Here is a 20,346-nt window from a genome sequence, read left to right as displayed (position 1 = left end):
GCCTCACAACAACTACTATCTAAGCATTTGTTATTGTTACTTTTATTTAGCCAAGCACACAACTTCCATCATGGCCACCAGCATTTTTTTGTGGGGGCAGAACGTTGGTGGGTTACGAATTTCAAGCTTAAACAATAATAGTAATAATGATAATAATAATAATTATGAAGATAATAACAATGATAACAATAATAATAATAATGATAATAATAACGATAATAATAATAATGATTTCGCTTATGAACGTCTCTCTGGAAAGGGATGCGATTCATTTCCAGAAGATTTCCCTTGATCCTGGCTTCAAACCAGGAGCTTCAAAGATCAAGGGTTTTCTTATGATGTTGGTGCTACCTATAATTGCAGAGGTTTGAAGGCCGCCTAAAACATCGGGGATTTGTAGTTTTTTCAATTGTCCTTCCAGACGACTTGATACTACTCCTAGTGTACCAACTACGACCGGGATTATTTGTGTTTTAACCCCGTGTATACACCTTATCTCCAAGGCCAATGGAGCATAATTGCTCCACTTCTCATTCTCCTTTTCTCTCACATTCCTGTCCCAGAGTACTGAGAAGTCTACAATCTGCCAGTTTTTTGAGACGTTGTCAATGACGACCAAATCCGGATGTTTATGTTCCAATTGCTTGGTCATATAACGCTTTTGTCCCACCATACCTCTACCTTGCCATCCTCACTTGTTCTCACTTCATCAGGCACCTCCTCAAACCATTTTCCAGCACACTTCACCCCAACCCTCTTACACACCTCCCAATATATCAGGAGTCCCATGCGATCGTGTCTTTTGCGGTACTCTCTCTGGGCCAGTCCACTACACCCTGCTGCAAGGTGCACAATTGATTCTGAGGTCTTACTACAAATCCGGCATTCTGCAGCAATTTCCTCTCCTAGAACCACTTTTTTGAACAATCAAGCTTCAGTACTCTTAGCCAGATACCCAGTTCTAAGCCATTGACATGATATTTCGTCAGCCACTTCTGCTGTATCCTGGAAGAACCTTCTATGCATTTTCTTCCTAACCAGTTCCTCTGCCCTTTCTCTATCCATACGTTTCACATAATCAGCCTTGGTCTCACATACCTCCACTTCATTGGCCACATCCTTAAGCATCCACTCCCCACTTCTAACCACATGCTCCTTCAACGACATCTCCTCGGTTCTAACACAATCTTTTACACTTTTCAATCCTCTCCCACCATCTTTCCTCTTTTGATACAGCCTTGCTACACTACTTCGAATGTGAAATGTACCAAACATTGCTAAAACTTTTCTTGTTTTGATATCCATGGCATGTAAATCCTTATTAGACCATTCTAAAATTCCTGCACTGTAACTCAAAACACTATCTAATAATAATAATAATAATGATAATAATAATAATAACAACAATAACAATAATAACAACTCTACACGAAAGACTAGCTCAAAACATGAAAAGATGTATACAGGAAACAAACGTACCAGGTTGGATGACAAAAGACAGAATTGATACAGAAGGACACAGAGAAAGGAACCGCCTCCAGCAACTATAGGCCTATCACATGCTTACCCACCACATGGAAAATACTGACAGCACACTTGAGGGAACAAATCTACCACTTTTTAAATAATTATGGACTTCTCCCTGAGGAACAAAAAGGACGCCAGAAAGGAAAAAGAGGAACAAATGATCTGTTATACATAGACCAAAAGATCCTAAAGGAGGTAAAAAGAAGGAGAAATAATTTAGCCATGGCATGGATCGACTACAAAAAGACATATGACAGGATCCCCCAAGCATGTATAAAAGAATGCTTAAAAATGTATAAAATACCAAGCATGATTCTCAACGTGATAGAAAATGCGATGAGAACAAGGAGATTGGAATTGACAGCTGATGGACAACACATAACAGAAATTAACATACAAAGAGGCATCTTCCAAGGAGATTCACTATCACTATTACTGTTTATCATAACCATGATGTCCCTGAACAATATACTGAGAAAGTGCCAAGCCAGATACAAGTTCTCTAACACGGAGGAAAAAATGAACCACCTGATGTACATGGACGATTTGAAACTTTTTACAAGGACCAAAACTGAACTAGAGACATTAATAAATACCACCAGGATCTTCAACCAGGATATCCAAATGGAGTTTGGTATGGAAAAGTGCGCGCTACTAGTTATAAAAAAGGGAAAACTAGAGATGACAGAAGGCATGGAACTACCCAACCAAACGGAGATGAGGGCACTAGGGGAACAAGATGCCTATAAATACCCTGGAGTACTGGAAGAAGACACCATCAAAGCAACAGAAATGAAAGAGAGAATTGGAAAGGAATACCTCAGGAGAACAAGAAAACTTCTCAAAACCAAATTATATAACAGAAACCTAATAAAAGGTATAAATACATGGGCAGTATCACTAGTAAGATACTCTGGACCGTTTATAGGATGGACAAAAGAAGAACTGAGACAACTCGAGCAGAAAACCAGGAAACTCATGACCATGCACAATTCACTACACCTAAAGGATGATGTTGACTAACTGTACGTGAAAAGACAGCTAAAGGGGACTGGTTTGTATAGAAGACTGTGTGAATGACAGCAAAAAAGAACTAGAAAAATACTTAATACAAAACACTGAAAGAATAATCATAGCAGCGAGAGACACTGAAAAAAAATCGATAAAACAGAAAACAGAGAGACAAAGGATAAAACAAGAAAAGAAAAGTGGGAAGAGAAACTACACGGAAGATTCATAAGTGTAGAATAATCAAAAGAACTGTGTTAGTCAATAACACACAACAACAACAATAATAATAATAATAATAGCAGCAACACTTACCAAGGGTCCAGCTTATTCACAAGACAGACATCAGATTGAGCTGGACTGAGGGCTTGTATTTATGTACAAGCATATCCAATCAGGTGACTCAGCCAATCACAATCCAAGGAATAGACTGGCCCATGTGTGCACAATGGAATCTCCCATTGTGCCATAAATAGTTCTCCTCTTTCATGAGAAGTAACTTTAGTCTTTGTCAAGTTATCCACAACTTGAACGTGACCGAAAGTCCACTACACAATTCAACATGGCGCTACGAACAGGATTCGAGACAGAAGATTGGGAAGACTATTTCCTCAAAGCAGGCATTGCTGCCGATTCCGCCAAGAGCTACGCTGCAACTTTTGTGAAGGAAAAACTAAGGAAAGAAAACCTTCAAGTAATGGATCGAGCCATGCTAAGAGAATTGAGAATCACAACAATGGGAGAAGCTCTGTCTATCCTTCGACAAGCCAAGGAGCCCGCTACCCAGACCACCTATGCTAAGGCACCAGCTGCCAGGCCTCCCCAACTTCATCTCGAAATGACCCCTCAACAATTCAGAAAGTTTCGGATTGACTGGGAAGTATTTACCAGAATAACGGACATGCCAACTTCTCAGGCCAATACCCAGTTATACAGTTGCGCTGATGAATCCGTTCAAAACGCAATCATAAATACGTACCCTAAGTTCTTCACCACCAACCCAGACAAGCTGCTAGAGATGACAGAAGCATTGGTAACTCAAAAATCAAATCCCATGGTCCATCGGATGACATTTGCAGCTATATCACAGCATGAAGATGAACCCATCCAACAATACCTTGTTCGTCTTAGGTCCACGGCCATAGACTGTAATTTCTCATGCCCCAACTGCGATCACGACCTGTCCGACATTTACATCAAGGACCAATTTATCAAAGGGATATCGAATGATACGCTTCAGACCGATCTACTGGCAAAAGCCGGGTTGCTAAAAACTCTCAACCAAAATATTTGTCATGCTGAGGCATTTGAGTCTGCACTACGAGACCAAACCGCAATGACTGATACCTCAGACATAGCTACAGTCCGGATGTCAATGTATCGCAAAAAAAAAAAACACAGTGCTGTACGGACTAGCAGAGGCAATATTCTCACTAGCTCTACTGCTACTCACAACGATAACATTGCTGATAAAGAACCCCGTCAAACCTGCATAGGTTGTGGTAGTCACCAACACGGTACTCCAAGGACAAGTGCCCGCCATTTAACATGTCCGGCATGGAATCAAATGTGCAACACTTGTGGGAAACTTAACCATTTCTCAGCAGTGTGCCGGACAAAGAAATATCGCCCGGCAGTGATAAAGAGTTTTGAAGACCAAGAAGCTCCCATGAATACACTCATGGCCCATATCACATTCGATCAAATGAGGGGCACCATTATGACTACAGAAGGTGATCTGTTAACTGAAATAAATGCATCAGTAATCCCATTCTCACCAAAACCAGATCCCAGACAAGCTGTCAATATCCCTAGGAGTTGTAGTACAACGCTAAAGGTTTTTCCCGACAGTGGTGCCGCCATTTGTCTTGGGGGACCAAAGCATTTAACCAAAATGGGCCTCACAGAGATTAGTCTTATCCAATCAAGAAAGATCATACGAACAGTTGGAGGTTTCACACTCATGTGTCAGGGTTGGCTACCAGTTGAGTTTGTGGTCAGAGGGAAAACAACTAAACAAGCCCTCTACATATGCAAGGGCATACAACGGCTTTATCTCAGCAGAGCAGCCTGCATCGATGTGGGAATATTGCACAAACATTTTCCAAACCCTTTAGCAGACGTACATGAAGAGGTAGACACCGAGTCTAAAAAGTGTATAGATCAATTGCCAAATCGCCCCAAAAACCTCCTTTTTCCCGCAACAGAAGATAACATAGGCAAACTTAAGAGCTGGCTCCTAGAAAAGTTTGCCAAAACGACATTCAACAAAGATGGGATATTTCCAGCCATGTCCGGCCCAGCTGCCCACATTCACCTCAAAGAGGGAGCAATCCCTAAAGCCAGGCATAACCCAATTCCTGTACCCTTCCACTTCAAGGAACCAGTAAGACAAGCCCTTTGGAAGGATGTAGAAAAGGTATCATAGCTCCAGTACCCGTGGGTATGCCTACTGATTGGTGCAGTACTATGGTAATAACTGCCAAAAAGAATGGTAATCCAAGGAGAACAATAGATTACCAACACCTTAACTCTCAATGCAAGCAAGAAACCCACCATACTGGGTCGCCATTCCAGTTGGCACTGCAAGTGCCACCTAGAACAAAGAAAACAGTCCTAGACGCTGTTGATGGATACCACTCGATTCTCTTAGACAAAGAATCTCAACCATTAACCACCTTCATAACTGAGTGGGGAAGATACATGTATCTGGGGATGCTTACACTCGCAGATATGATGAGATAATAAAAGATATCCCACGCAAGGTGAAGATAGTAGACGATACCCTGCTATATGACTCTAGCATTGAGGGAGCCTTTTATCATACCTTCGATTTTCTGCTCCAATGTGCTAAGAATGGAATTGTGCTCAACACCGACAAATTCCAATTCTGTCAGGATGTCGTACAATTTGGAGGCCTCCAGATAACTTCTTCAGGAGTGACCCCTTCTGAGTCCATGATACAAGCGATACAGGATTTTCCAGTCCCAAAGACAATTACTGATGCCAGATCATGGTTTGGGCTTGTCAACCAAGTAGCCTGGGCATATTCACTGGGTCCAGTTATGGTGCCTTTTCGGGACCTCGTCAAACAAAACTCCAAATTTGCTTGGAATCAAAACCTTGAAGACGGATTCAAAGATTCCAAGCGAGTTATAATTCACCTAGTCCAGAAGGGGGTAGCAACATTTGACAAAGACAGAGCAACTTGCCTTGCTCCAGATTGGAGCAAAGAAGGAATGGGCTTCCTACTCCTACAAAAACATTGCCAATGTACCATGGAAAAAGCCCCAATCTGCTGTTCCGAAGGTTGGCATCTGATATATGCCGGCAGCAGATTTTGCACGGATGCTGAGCGCAGATACGCACCAATAGAGGGTGAGGCAGCAGCAATAGCATGGGCATTGGAGAAATGCCGTATGTTCGTCATGGGTTCTCCAAACATCATAGTGGTCACAGACCATGAACCTCTGAAGGGGATATTTGGCGATCGTGATCTGAGCAAGATCCAAAACCCCCGGCTCTTTAGACTCAAGGAAAAGACCCTGAGATACAGATTTACCATACAGCATTGCCCCGGGAAGTGGCACAGAGGCCCTGATGCAGTTTCCCGCCACCCAGTGGCGATGGTGCAAGCCCTCCTCGATGTATTTCCAACAAAACCCTCTCAAATGGATATACTGGAGTCGAACAACATAAGCAACATAACAGAGTCAACAGCCTTAATAGCAACATTTGCAGACAGCAGTAATATAGCCATGCTATCACCAGACCTAATTCGTTCAGCAGGTTGTGGCGATCAACAATATAACAAATTAATAGACACAATACAGCAAGGCTTCCCAAAAACACGTAATCTCACTGCGCCCGAAATCCGTGGGTATTGGGAGGTGAGGCACCGCCTTAGCACTGACAATGGTCTAGTATTGTTGGATCGAAGGATCGTCATCCCCAAAACACAACGAAAAAAGGTCCTACACTGCCTGCATTCTGCACACCAAGGAGTAGTCGGCATGAAAGCACGTGCCAATGAATCGGTGTACTGGCCAGGGATGGATGCATCAATCCGCAGTATTAGGGCGAATTGCATGGTATGCTCAACCATCGCACCTAGTCAACCAAGGGAGCCTATCATTCTAACACGATCCCCAGAGTGGCCATTCCAACAAATCGTCATGGATATTTTTTATGTTGGAGATCACACATACCTTGCCTGCGCAGATAGGTTAACTGGTTGGCTAATTTTATACCACCTAGAATCAGGTCACACTACTACAACCAAATTGATGTCCATATGCCGACAACTGTTCCAAACATATGGTGCCCCAGAAGAACTCAGCACCGATGGCGGCCCACCTTTCACCTCCAGCACGTTCCAAGAATTTCTGAAAACATGGTGTGTTAGGCACAGATTATCTTCTGTTGCGTATCCCCAATCCAATGGCAGGGCAGAGCTCGCAGTAAAAACTGCAAAGAGGATTGTGAAAGGAAACACAGGCCCCCACGGTTCCTTGGACAATGACAGTGTTGCCCGGGCCATCTTGCAGTATCGGAATACCCCAATCCAAAGCATTGGCCTATCACCGGCCCAATTATTACTTCACCGTCGACTACGTGACTCCATCCCATCACAGCCAATCCTCTACAAGCCTCATCCTGAATGGGTGTCAGCGGCACAACATCGCGAGGAAATGCTCCACCACCGCAATGAAAAATTAGTAGAAAGATACAATAAATATACCCACAACCTTCCACCATTACAAGCTGGTGACACTGTAGCCATCCAAAATCCAGTAAATCGCAGATGGAACACAACGGGCAAAATCATCAGTTCCCTACCAGATCGACAATACCGAATCAGGGTTAACGGATCCGGAAGGATCACACTTAGGAACTGCCGTTTCCTCAAATGTGAACTTAAGCCTGCACCAACCCCAATACCAAGTGCAGCACTAGGACCAACAATTCCCTACAGGCGATACTACATTCTTGCATCTCCCAAGTAGATACTACATTCTTGCATCTGTAATAGCACATACACAGCAACCAAACCCCAACAACAAACCACACATATATCCCCACGCTTTCGATCAAGGATTCCCCGAGCTCTTTCTAGGTTACTACCACACAACAAACTAGGCCTAAAAGAGAGATACACCTCTCACACAACCCAGCCTACTCGTGGGGGGGGGAAGAGGGGAGATGTAGAATAATTAAAAGAACTGTGTTAGTCAATAACACACAACAACAACAATAATAATAATAATAATAATAATAGCAGCAATACTTACCAAGGGTCCAGCTTATTCACAAGACAGACATCAGATTGAGCTGGACTGAGGGCTTGTATTTATGTACAAGCATATCCAATCAGGTGACTCAGCCAATCACAATCCAAGGAATAGTCTGGCCCATGTGTGCACAATGGAATCTCCCATTGTGACATAAATAGTTCTCCTCTTTCATGAGAAGTAACTTTAGTCTTTGTCAAGTTATCCACAACTTGAACGTGACCGAAAGTCCACTACACAATTCAACAATAAGGATGACAAAAGATGAAAATAACAAAACGCTTGGACAGGGATATGAAAAGGACACATAAGCCGAGAAACTGAATCCCTAATAATTGCAACACAAGAAACTCAATAGGAACCAACCACATCAAAGCAAAAATTGGCAAAACACAAAAAAAAAAACAGCAAATGCAGACTCTCTGGACAAAGAGACGAGACGATAAACCATATAATAAGTGAATGCAGCAAACTGGCCCAAAATAAACACAAGAACAGACACGACCAAGTGGAAGGGTAGTATGCAGGGAATTATGCAAACAATTGCATCTGGAACGCACAGGCAAATGACACAAACATAACCTAGCAACAGTACTTGAAAACGAGAATCACAAAATCCTATGGGACATGGACATACAAACTGATAAACCCATCCAAACAAGAAGACCGGATGTCGTAATAATTAAGAAGAAAAAAAATCCTGTCAAATCGTAGACTTTGTTGTCCCAGCTGACCACAGGGTGAATATTAAAGAAAAGGAGAAACAGAGCAAATACACAGAGCTAGCCAGAGAGCTGAAAGGGATATGGAAGATGAAGAAAATCAAAATAATACCGATAATAATAGGAGCACTAGTAACAATTCCGAAAAACTTTTAAAACAGAATCGTAGAAATTGGAATCAGAGGAATAACTGAAACAATACAACAAATAACAATAATGAAAACAGCTGAAATATTAAGAAAACCCTTGAATGCGGAAACTAACACACAGGAGCAACAAGCGCGGGACAGACAAACAAACTGCTGCAAAGGCAAAACATGAAGTGCTACATGGAAGCAAGAACACCGAAGCTGCATATCTATAAGTTCTCTAACTCCACCCCCATCCTCCCATTACCATATCACTCCCCCCCCCTCAAAGAGTGAGACCAAATAACCAAGTAGAGTCAAGGAAGAAAGAAAGACTGAAGAACTGAATAGACCTCCGCTGTATAAGTGCAAAGAGAACTGGGACCTTGTGGAGGCTTACTGCCACTCTAATTCCAGTAAAGACCAATGCTCATTGCCAACGAGAAATCAATGGCAAGCAGTTGTTGTGATAATGCAAATTTATTTGCAAATGTTATCGAAAGAGGTAGAGAGTATTGGAAACCTGGGGGGACTTGTTGTCACTACAGGCTGTTTTCAAGGAGAGATCTTTCATGACCAGTATGAAAGCTCCTTGTGAGTCAATACTAATAATAATTTGAGAGGCTTATTGCCACCCAAATTTCAATGAAGACCAATGGTCACTGCCAACAAGAAATGAAAAGCGGCTGTTGCGATAATGCAAATTCTTTTGCAAAAGGTTATCGAATGAGGTGGACAGTACTGGAAAGCTGGGGAGACTTGTTTTCACTCAAACTCCAGGGAACACCACAAGTTGTCCTCAAAGAGCAATATTTCATGATGCCTTGTGTGACTATTCCTAGTGAGTAAATAATAAAATAATCCAATGAGATCTTTGATAACTGTTATGTTGGACGTTTATCTTCGTCGCCAACTGTTATGTTTACAGGTTGAACCAAATAACGTATAAGGCAATACAAATGAAGACTCAACAAACAAAAATCAATAAGAAGTGTATTAGGAAAAGTATATTTACAGTATATTTACATAATGATTGTCAGGTAAGAGAGTCTTGGCTGGAGAACATATCCGTTCTCAGCTCGGCCTTCGGTGGCTTCTGGTTAACACACACTCAGACTAACCGAGTCTTGCTATTTATGTGTAATATTATCCACATATGTAAATGAGTGGGTGCCACCACAACAATAACCTATGTGAAAGCTCCTTTGAGCCCATAATAATACTGGCCCAAAAGGAATACAAAAACGAGCACGACCAAGTGGAAGGGCAGTACACTGGGAATTATGCAAACAACTGCATTTCGAATGCACAGACAAGTGGTACAGACATAAGCCGGCAACAGTACTTGAAAACGAGAACCACAAAATCCTATGGGACATGGACATACAAACGGATAAACCCATTCAGGCAAGAAGACTGGACGTCATAATCATTAACAAGAAAGAAAAGTTCTGTCAAATCATAGACTTTGCTGTCCCAGCTGACCACAGGGTGAATATCAAAGAAAAGGAGAAACAGAGTAAATACATAAAGCTAGCCAAAGAGCTGAAAAGGGATTTGGATGATCAAGAAAATCAAAATAATATCTATAATAGTAGGAGCACTAGGAACAATTCCGAAAAAAAGAATGAGAGAAATTAGAATCAGAGGAATTGCTGCAAAGATACAACGAATAATGATAATGAAAACAGTGGAAAGATTAAGGAAAATCCTTGAATGTGAAAATTAATACACATGAACCACATGCGTGGGCCAGACAAACTTAATGGGTAATAACAAGAATAATAATAAAAATAATACGTGAATATAATGCCAGTAATTGTAGGAACACTAAAAACAGTTCCAAAACACTGAAAAAAAAAAAAAAGACTTGGAGAAATTGTAATCAAAGCAAAGACTGAGACTCTACAGTGAATGTCAATGATAAAAACAGCTGAAATCTTAAGGAAGATCCTTGAATGCGGCAACAAACCCACATGAACTATGAACGCTAATATGCTACTAATATGCCAAAAGGAAATTGCAACAGAAATAAAACAAACCAAGAGAATTAAAACTGGAAAACATCTCATCATAAAACTGAAAAATAAAAAACACGAACCTGTATCGATCGGACTATCAGGCATCTTGAATGTGCAACGTTTAGGTTGGATTGTCCCTTTGACCGTCTTCAGGAATGTTGTTTGTTGTTTGGAAAAGAAAAGAGAAAAGTTACTGGCTAAATATCTACAGAGCCAGTAACTTTTTTCCTTTTTTCCAAACAAAAAAAAAACATGCCTGAAGACGGTCGAAGGACAATCTGACCGAAGCATTGCGCAAATAACACACAAGATGAGAACAATAGTCCGATCAATATACAAATAATATAAATAATCAGCCCTGTTCTCAAAATTTCGGAATTTTGAACCATAAACTATTATATAAAATGAACGTTGTCTGTGAGTGTGTATGTGTGTATGAGTGCATGAGTGTGAGTGTGTTATGTGTGTGTGTATGTGGTCTGTGTTTGAGTGTGTTGTGTGTGCTGTGTGTTAGTGAGTGTGTTGTGTGTTAGTGTGTTGTGTGTGTGTTGTCTGTGTGTGAGAGTATTGTGCGTGTTTGTGCATGTGTGTGTGTTGCGTGTGTTTGAGAGTGTGTTGTGTGTGTTATGAGCATATGCAATTGTATGTGAGAATGTGTTGTGTGTGTTTGAGCGTGTGTTGTGTGTGTATTGTGTGTTTGTTGTGTGTGTTTGAGAGTTTGTTGTGTGTGTGTCTGTGAGTTCATTCCCTATGGACTCCAAAACGGCTGGGCCTATTCTTTTGAAATTTCACACAAATGTACAATATGTGTCTGGCTCTGGTTTTAGATAAGTTTGATATCGGAATATCTCTGATAAGTACCGATAATCGAAAAAATCTGATTAAATAAAGAACAGGCGATTTTGATGAAAGTTAACACCTTATACAGTCTAACATCACAAATTCATTTGAGAAGTTCAATTATCACACAAGTCAAAAGGCGCAGCATATACAATCAACAGTAGGTTCTTTGATATGATAGAGGCACGTTCGAAATGAATGTTTCTGTTTCAAGCACAAATGAACCATGATACTTGACTTTTTCATTTTTAACTTCCATTCAAGCCATTATCACTGCACAAGCATTAAGGCCAGGCATATAACATCAACAGCATGTTCTTTGATATGACAGGGGCGCGTTGGAGATAAATTTTCTTGTTTAGATCAAAATTGAAGCATGATACTTGGCTTTAGCATTTTCAACTTAAATTCAAGTCGTTATACATAGAAATAATTTTATAAAATCAACAACAGGTTCTCTACAGTGCAATGTAGATTACAACAAATCGTTGACGAAGTCACTGCATAGAGGCATGTGAAGCTTCCTCCCAGTCCACCGCGATGTGTCCCCAACTAGAGAGAGCAATCAATCGATTTGATCGAAACACGAGTGATTTCACCGATTTCGATGACAAAAAAAAATTATGGGAGGTTTTTTTTTTTTTTTACAAAGGAGTCACCACTTATCAAGACCCGGAGGCCACTCGAGGATAAGGGCCAATGGATATACATAAGGAGTGGAAATTTTGTAAATTGGATTACTTAGAGGGACAGTTCATCAAGAACTTGTTTACGTTGGACTTGAAGACAATCAAATTGTAGTTAGCTGGAAAGCAGGCAAACGGAAGACAGCTCCACAGGCGTGCAGTTCTAAGAAAGAAACTTTGTTCATGGAATCTACGTTTAGGTTCAGGCACAGATAAAGAGTGTGAGAAATTATTGATAGTGGTTTCAGCTAGACGAGTGTTTTTCGTGAAAGTTTGACGAAGGGGGGCCATAGATTGAAACATTTGATGATCCTCATTCAATCCCAGGCAACATCGGATCTTCCTGCTAGTATATATATATATGAAAGGAGACGGGCATTTTCAATAATGTCATAATCCTTCACCGATTTTGATTAAAAAAAAAAAAAATGATTTTTTTTAAATACTTTGCTAGTAATGTTGTTTACGAAACGTACTGAAATTCATTATTATTTAGAAAGCCATTCTTAACATAGAAATTAATTATTCTGTACTTTTCATCAAACAATTTAATAGGCAAAAAATTTTGTTCATTTTAAAATGTAAATAAATAAAAAAGAAAAAAAAACAGACGTTTTTCTCTCGCGTGAAAAAATGACGAAACGGATCGCCTTAAATAAATGAACATTTCAATTTAAAAAAAAAAAAGAAAAGAAGGTCAAACTAACTAAAGACACCTCAACATTTTCTAAAAAAAATGACGACCTTTGAAGGTTTTGGGGTATGCTGAAAACGAATATTGCAGGGTAAATTAGCGCAGACAAAGTTGTAATTTCTAGTAGTTTAAATTGGTCGCCATCTTTGTTGTTTCAATGAAATGGTTCAGTGAGCATGCGCATACGAACTGTGAAGTTAAGTCTATGAAATGTAAACGTTTATTTAACGTTATTTCTAGCTAATTCCACCAAAAAGTACTTTCAAGGATTAAAATTCAAGAAAATTCGGTCAATGTGCACTAGTTGTCCAACATGTTTATCCCGGAAGCCATTCTTAACATGGGGAGGTTGAAAATAAGAAAATGCCTTTGGGAATAAACACCTCCACAACCTACCCATATTAAGAACGGCTTTCGGAATAAAAACCGCTAACCTTGCCATGTTAAGAACGGCCTTCGGAATAAACACCCCCAACCTCCCCATGTTAAGAAAAGCTTGTGGAATTGCGCTGAAAAAAAAAAATTTAAACGGGGGTTTGCCGCCCGTTCAAACATGGCCACCAGTGATTTATATTTCAAAATGTCGGTAATTATATATCGAAAACTATTTGTCTGCACTAATTTTCCCTGCGATATTCCTTTTCACGATACCCGAAAACCTATAAAAGTTGTTGCTTTATCGAAAAATGTTGAGACGTCTTTAGTTGGCGTAACGGAAGCACATTGACCAAATAAAAAAAAAGAAGAAGAAAAAGACGATCATCAAATATTCACAATCGAAATGCAAATTAAAGGCGTTAAATATACTTACTGATTTTGATATTTGCTTAAAAAAAATCTACATTATATACAGCGTTAGTCATCCGTACCTTAAAATTCATCTGACGTCACTTCTGCCGAATGGCTTTGTAAACAAAGAAGTGCCAATCTTAACGAAAGCTATTAATTTGCATTTACATACAAATTAAGGCACTTGTGCAGAATACGGACCGTGCTGAAATAATAGCATTATTATTTAGAAAGCCATTTTTAATATGGAGAGGGAAGGTGTTTTGTAACTATCCTGTACTCTCACCTAACAATTTAATAAATAAAAGGGTAGAAGAAGCAGTGAAGCCTAAGCCACTGAAGCAGAATACGGACCGTGCTGAAATAATAACGTCATTATTTAGAAAGCCATTCTTAACATGGGGAGTGGCTTAGTTCTCTCCCACTGCAAGAACTTAGACACCAGAATCGGAAAGTGGGGTTGAGAAGTCAGCGCCCCCGAAGAAGGGCATTCTGACCTGCAAAAAGTGCCAGGGCAGTCCCGTCGGCATTCATCGGTAAGGGCGCCCCAGGTGCAACAAATTAACCCCTTCTCAAAGAGAGAAGGAAAAACCTGGGAGGGTGGACCATCTAGAACTGCACAGAATTTAACCCCCACCGCAAAATCAACAGAGAATAGATCATTGCAGGATGCTCTGTTGATTTTGGTGGCCCAGGATAAATGGAGTGGGGGGGGGGAGGCTTTTGTAACTATTCCGTACTTTCACCTAACAATTTGATAAACAAAAGAATACTAATGCAGAATACGGACCGTGCTAAAATAATAACATTATTGTTCAGAAAGCCATTCTTAACATGGGAGAGGTGTGTGTGTGTGTGTGTGTTTTTTTTTCTTTTTTAACATGGGGAAGTAAAGGTGTTTTGTAACTATTCTGTACTTTCACCTAACGATGCCATGAAAAAATTTAATTTAACTTGTATTTAAATGCAAAATAATTCTTAAGCAAAATACGCACCGTGTTGAAATACTAACGTCATTATTTAGAAAGCCATTCTTTACATGCGGAGCGTAGAAAGTTTTTGTATCTATTCTGTAGTTTCACCTTGCAATTTCATAAACAAAAGTACAGAAAAAATTAACTTGGAAATTCTATCTAAGAAAAAATTGTTGGTGCGTATTCTGCATAAATACCCAATTAAAAATGTGTATTTATTATCATCTATTAACAAGAAATTAAAAAGGAAAAAAGAAAAACAGCTGTTTTTTTTTGTTGTTTTTTTTGTTAAGTTTTGTGGTTGATGCCACAAAGGATGCGCTCAAAGAAAAACGGTAAACGCGAAATATCTTAACTATCTTTTTTTTTTTAAGAAAATCAAACATTATCAAATATTTATATTCAATTATTATGACTTCTGAAGCATTTGAAAGCTGAAAAAAAAAATCGTCTTTCTCTTACCATTAAGTGATTAAAAAAAAAAGGGTCCATCCCGAAATATAATTCTCCACAACATAGCCATGCCTGGTTGCGTCGTCTGCAGGACCGAACAAGGAAACCTCCGAAATAACTCGTGAATGAGTCAAATTCACTTAGACACAAAAATATTAAAAACTGTCTTTAAAAAAACTATCTATTTACAAAATATCGAAAAATATTCTTAACTGGCCATTAATAATAATTAAAAAAACAAAAACAATAAAAACTTTTTAAAAAGTCATAACTGTTACGAAATCGTTTTACGGAATTTAACGAAGAGCAAAAGGTCCAGTTGTTTTCAGTTGTTTTGTTTTTTGTTTTATTCACTTTTTCTTATCTCTTTCTCTTTCTTTTATTTTTATTGTTTGTTTTATCATTATTTTTCTAAAAATTCTGAAAGTACTTAACTTAAATAAAAATACATGAATAAATAATTTTACTCGATAAAAGAAATATTTTTACAAAAATGGAAAGAATTACGGAATTTGACGAAGAGACGGACCCATTTTCTTTCTTTTTTTTTTATTGTCACTCTCTTTTATTTCTTTTAGTTTTCAATTTTTTTCTATCTGAAAGTTGAAATTTATAGGGTTTTTTTTAATTAATAGCAAAAATTAAAGAAATAAACACTTTTACGGAATTTGACGAAGAAAAAGCCCCACATTTCATCCTCTCTCTCTCTCTCTCTCTCTCTCTCTCTCTCTCTCTCTCTCTCTCTCTCTCTCTCTCTCTCCTTAGTTTTATTAGTTTCTCTTTCCCTTTTATTCCATCAGTATTTTCTTAAAATCTCTGCTGATACCGAAATAACGAAATTTTTTTTTCGTTATTTCGGTATCAATCTTGCGGAATTTAACGAAGAAGAAATAACTTTTTTTTTTTTTTTAATTTCCTTTCGTTTTGTTATTCTTTTTGAATAGTTTTCTCTTTCATTTGTTCTATTTATTTATTATTTTTACTTTTTCCCCCAAAAAATATCTCTTTTATGAAAAAATTTTAAGAACAAGAAAAAGTTCCGGAATTTGACGAAAAAGAAACCCCATATTCCTTATCTTATGTTTCTTCCTTTTTCGTTTCTTTTTTTTTTTTTCTTTTTTTTTTTTCTATATTTTTTATAACGTTCAAAATAGACATATTTATTTTTACTATTAAAAATAAGTAAATAACAATAAAAAAAATTACATAAACTTTTTTACGGAATTTAACAAATCATTTTCTTTTTGAACCATTTTTTTACTTTCTTGGCAAATTTATGGACGCTTCTTATAATTTTCGTTTTATTTTCTAAATATTTTTTATGATATTTAACCAAATAGATAAAAAAAAAAAAAAGTGTTTACACGATTGAAGAAGAAGAAAAAAATCTAATTAAATAAATATTCAAAATTCTTGCGCCAAAGAAAATCTTACGGAATTTAACGAAGAAAATTTCATTTTTTGTTTCTCTTTTTTTCTCTCCTTTTGTATTTTATTTTTTTTAATCTGAACCATTCATTCATTATTAAGAATAAAAATATTTTTACGCTAATAAAAAAAAAAAGAAACAATAAAATAAATATGTAACGAAGAAATAGCTAATGGTTACGAAATTTAACGAAAAGAAATTCCAGGAAGTTTAATTTCGGAAAAAATATACGATCTATCCGCATTATGAAAAAAATAAAAATGATTTTTTTTTTAATGAAAATCGCCCCAGACAATACATAAAACCACTTGATGTAAGAAGTTAAAAAATACTACTTCAAGGTCAAAAACTTGTCAACAAGTGTTGTCAAGTGTTAAATGAAATAAATTCTGACCCAAAAACACAGCAATTCTTCCCTCTTTGTCAGAAACATAGCTCATGGAATGTAAGGACTAAAGGACGCTAATTATGCAACTGCCTCAAATAAACCCAAGATCCGCTTTTTACTCTTCTATTTTTCCGTTATGGAAAAAAATTTTAATATGTGCATTTTTTTTTAGAGAAGGGGTTCACTTTATATATATATATATATATATATATATATATATATATATATATATATATATATATATATATATATATATATATATATATAAGGGAGTCACCACTTATCAAGGCCCGAAGGCCACTCGGGGATAAGGGTTAAATCGGTAGTGTAGGTAGCAATCGTTAATGGTGCAGATTTGGGTAGAATTTGGATTATTTAATATAATGGAAAATGATAACCCATTTCCTGACTAGTTCTTAACCACATAGTTCAAGACAGAACGAGTAACCATTTTTATTTATTTCCAAAATAATATTCGGCGCTTTCGCTTCGCCGCTTCTTCACTATTCAGACGAAATTTCGGAAATCGTGATACTGAAAATTCATATGAATCTACGTATTCCTCGTATTTTCAAGATGATTATATCCAAAAATTACGAAAATCGATAAGGTAGGAAAATTATTTATTAAAAAAAATAAAAAATAGAATTTGATGAAAACGATCGTAAAAGCCAGGCGAGTTCAAAAGGGAGGCAATTTTCTGTTTTGATTTAAACAAGATGGCGGCAATTTTTCACCTGTTAACACGATTAAAGTTGTTTTTGTTGTTGTTGTTGTTGTTTTTAAATAATTCAATAATATTCAGGCAATTTCGACTGCATAATTTGGAAGCTACCATTGTAACTTATTAGAATTTACAAAAAAATCAGTTGAAATCGTTATTTTTTATCTGAAAACTTCATTTATCGATTACAAAATCTTATCCCAATTCTGTAGACGTGCCTAATATTCTTTTCTACGCTATGATTATTTAGTAAAGTGAACCCCTCTTCTAAAGTTTAAATATTTTATTTTATCTCATTTTTGCAAGTACTTTCGAGTTGATGCGGAGGGGGGGGATAAAATGGCATTTTTATTTTCTTTGACAACATAGAAATAAAGGTGGAAAAGGTTGCTGATCTTTTAAACCGACGCATTTCAGGTGAAAACATTATTACGTACTAACGTAGCATATCGAAATTAGCATAAATTTAAAAAATTACGAAAAATGATCCAGTAGATTTGCTAGAGATGTATTTTTAACAAAAGAAAGAATGAAAGAAATCATCCATAATTACGTATGTTTAAAAATGGCGCACCCTTAAATTAAGCCAAGGGAGATAAGTCAGTTTGTCATACTGAACAGGTCGCACGACTGTTCCACATTTAAACATATAATAAAACTTGATAATTCGATTTTTTTTGGGGGGGGGTTACTAGTAATTATTTGAGATATAAGTAGGTAATAATGTTTTCACCTGAAATGTGTTTCTTTAAAAGATCACCAATTTACACAAGCACCTGAAAAAATTTCACTAATTTCTTTTTTTTAAGTAATTTTACCTTCTCCGATGTCTTCTTTTTTCTTCTCTCTCTGTCGGTATCCTTGCTTTTCAACTCGTTCGTCCTCTTTTCTTACCTTCTTCTTCTTCTTCTTCTTCTTCTTCTTCTTGCTTTACGAGATTTATTTTTGTTCAAACGTAATCTGATATCTCCATTCATGTCTACCGACCTTCTACGCCAACTGGTGATGAAAGAAAAAAAACACAACGCAAGCATTTACCAAGTTTGTGTAGCGCGTGGAACCCGTCCCACAGACTTTTACCATTATTGCCCCCACCCTCTCTCTGTCTGTCTGTCTGTCTGTCTGTCTCTCTGCCTCTGTCTGTCTGTCTGTCTGTCTGTCTCTCTCTCTCTTTGTCTCTCTGTCTCTGTCCGTCTGCCTGTCTGTCTGTATCTCTCTCTGTCTGTATCTCTTTGTCTCTCTGCCTCTATCTGTCTGTCTGTCTGTATGTATCTCTCTCTCTTTGTCTCTCTGCCTCTGTCTGTCTGTCTCTCTCTCACTCTCTCTCTCTCTCTCTGCCTGTCTCTCTGTTTCTCTCTCACTCTCTCTCTCTCTCTGCTTCTGTCTGTCTGCCTGTCTGTCTCTCTCTCTTTGTCTCTCTGCCTCTGTCTGTCTCTGTCTGTCTGTCTGTCTCTCTCTCTCTCTCTATATATATATATATATATATATATATATATATCTTTCCCGTTACAAACGTCTCTACATTCTATGTCGGTCTGTCGCGCCTCACTCTAATAAAACAAGAAAGAAAGAAAAAAAAAATTCCATCAAAAAATGCGCAAGTCTAATCACTGCGTTTGGTAATCGTTAAAGGTCGCGTCGAGAATAGAATACACGAAAAATATTCTGTATAGACATTAAAAATTGTTTTATGCGTTGTTTTATTATTATTATAATTATTAAGGGGAGATCATTTCGAGTTAAAATCAATTTCGTATGACGCAAGTAAACTTGAGAAAAACATGCTTGATATATGTCAACATTATGTGAATAAGCGAAATCAAAACAAGATGGCGATCGAATTTGACCTGCTGTTGTGTTGATTTCGTTTATTCACCATAATATTGATATATTTCAAGCATATTTTTCTAAACGGTACATGCGTGATAGATTTTAGGTCGCAATGATGTGGCTAGCAGAAAACACTATCAATAATTCCCCCCACTCTTTATCTGTGCCTAAACCTAAACGTAGATTCCATGAACAAAGCTTCTTTCTTAGAACTACACACCTGTGGAACTGTCTTCCATTTTCCTGCTTTCCAGCTGACTACAATATGGTTGTCTTCAAGTCCAACGTAAACAAGTTCTTGATGAGCCGTTCCACTTAAGTTAACAAATTTACCGAATTTCCATTACTAACGATTACTATATTGTCCAACTGACTACAGTACACTCTTTAACCCTTATCCTCAAGTGGCTTCTGGGCCTTGATAAGTGGTGATGCCTATGTAAAAAAATGATTCCCCCATTATTAATATTTAACAAAAACCAACAACCTGAAACCATTCGGAATTTTATTCTCGCGTTTTGCTCTCGACGCGATCTTTAATGATTACCAACGTATCATAAATAAAATGTTCCGCTGGTCGGTCGATCCGGCATGCTTAAATTTGAAATATCACAAAAAAAAAAAAAATTTAAAATATGGACAAATAAGTGACCCGTTGGGTACCCGATTTAACTCGGCCTAAATATTTTATATTCGAGGATGTCGCCTGCATTGGCGATATCAAATGTGACGTTAAATTCTTAAAAAAAAACAAAAAAAAAACAATGAAGTAAAAAACAAAACGGAAAGAAACTGAGACATGTGCATGCAAGTATTGTGTTTTTTTCTAAACAATTCACTTT

General features: G+C 37.7%; 1 long non-coding RNA gene across 1 annotated transcript in view; it reads right to left on the bottom strand.

Annotated features, from left to right (window-relative positions):
• Positions 1 to 20,346, bottom strand: part of LOC145263640 (uncharacterized) — a 417,445-nt gene that overhangs the window by 88,418 nt on the left and 308,681 nt on the right. Inside the window, exon 3 of the long non-coding RNA XR_013864583.1 lies at positions 18,493 to 18,673. This is a non-coding gene — a long non-coding RNA (uncharacterized LOC145263640). The remainder of the gene's footprint in view (positions 1 to 18,492; positions 18,674 to 20,346) is intronic.

The sequence above is a fragment of the Euprymna scolopes genome, chromosome 39 (assembly GCF_053919585.1).
Source record: "Euprymna scolopes isolate OS-2025 chromosome 39, ASM5391958v1, whole genome shotgun sequence".
In the NCBI taxonomy this organism is placed as follows: Eukaryota; Metazoa; Mollusca; class Cephalopoda; order Sepiida; family Sepiolidae; genus Euprymna; species Euprymna scolopes.
Note: the sequence above shows the minus strand (reverse complement) of the source record. Positions and strands in the feature narration are given on the sequence as shown.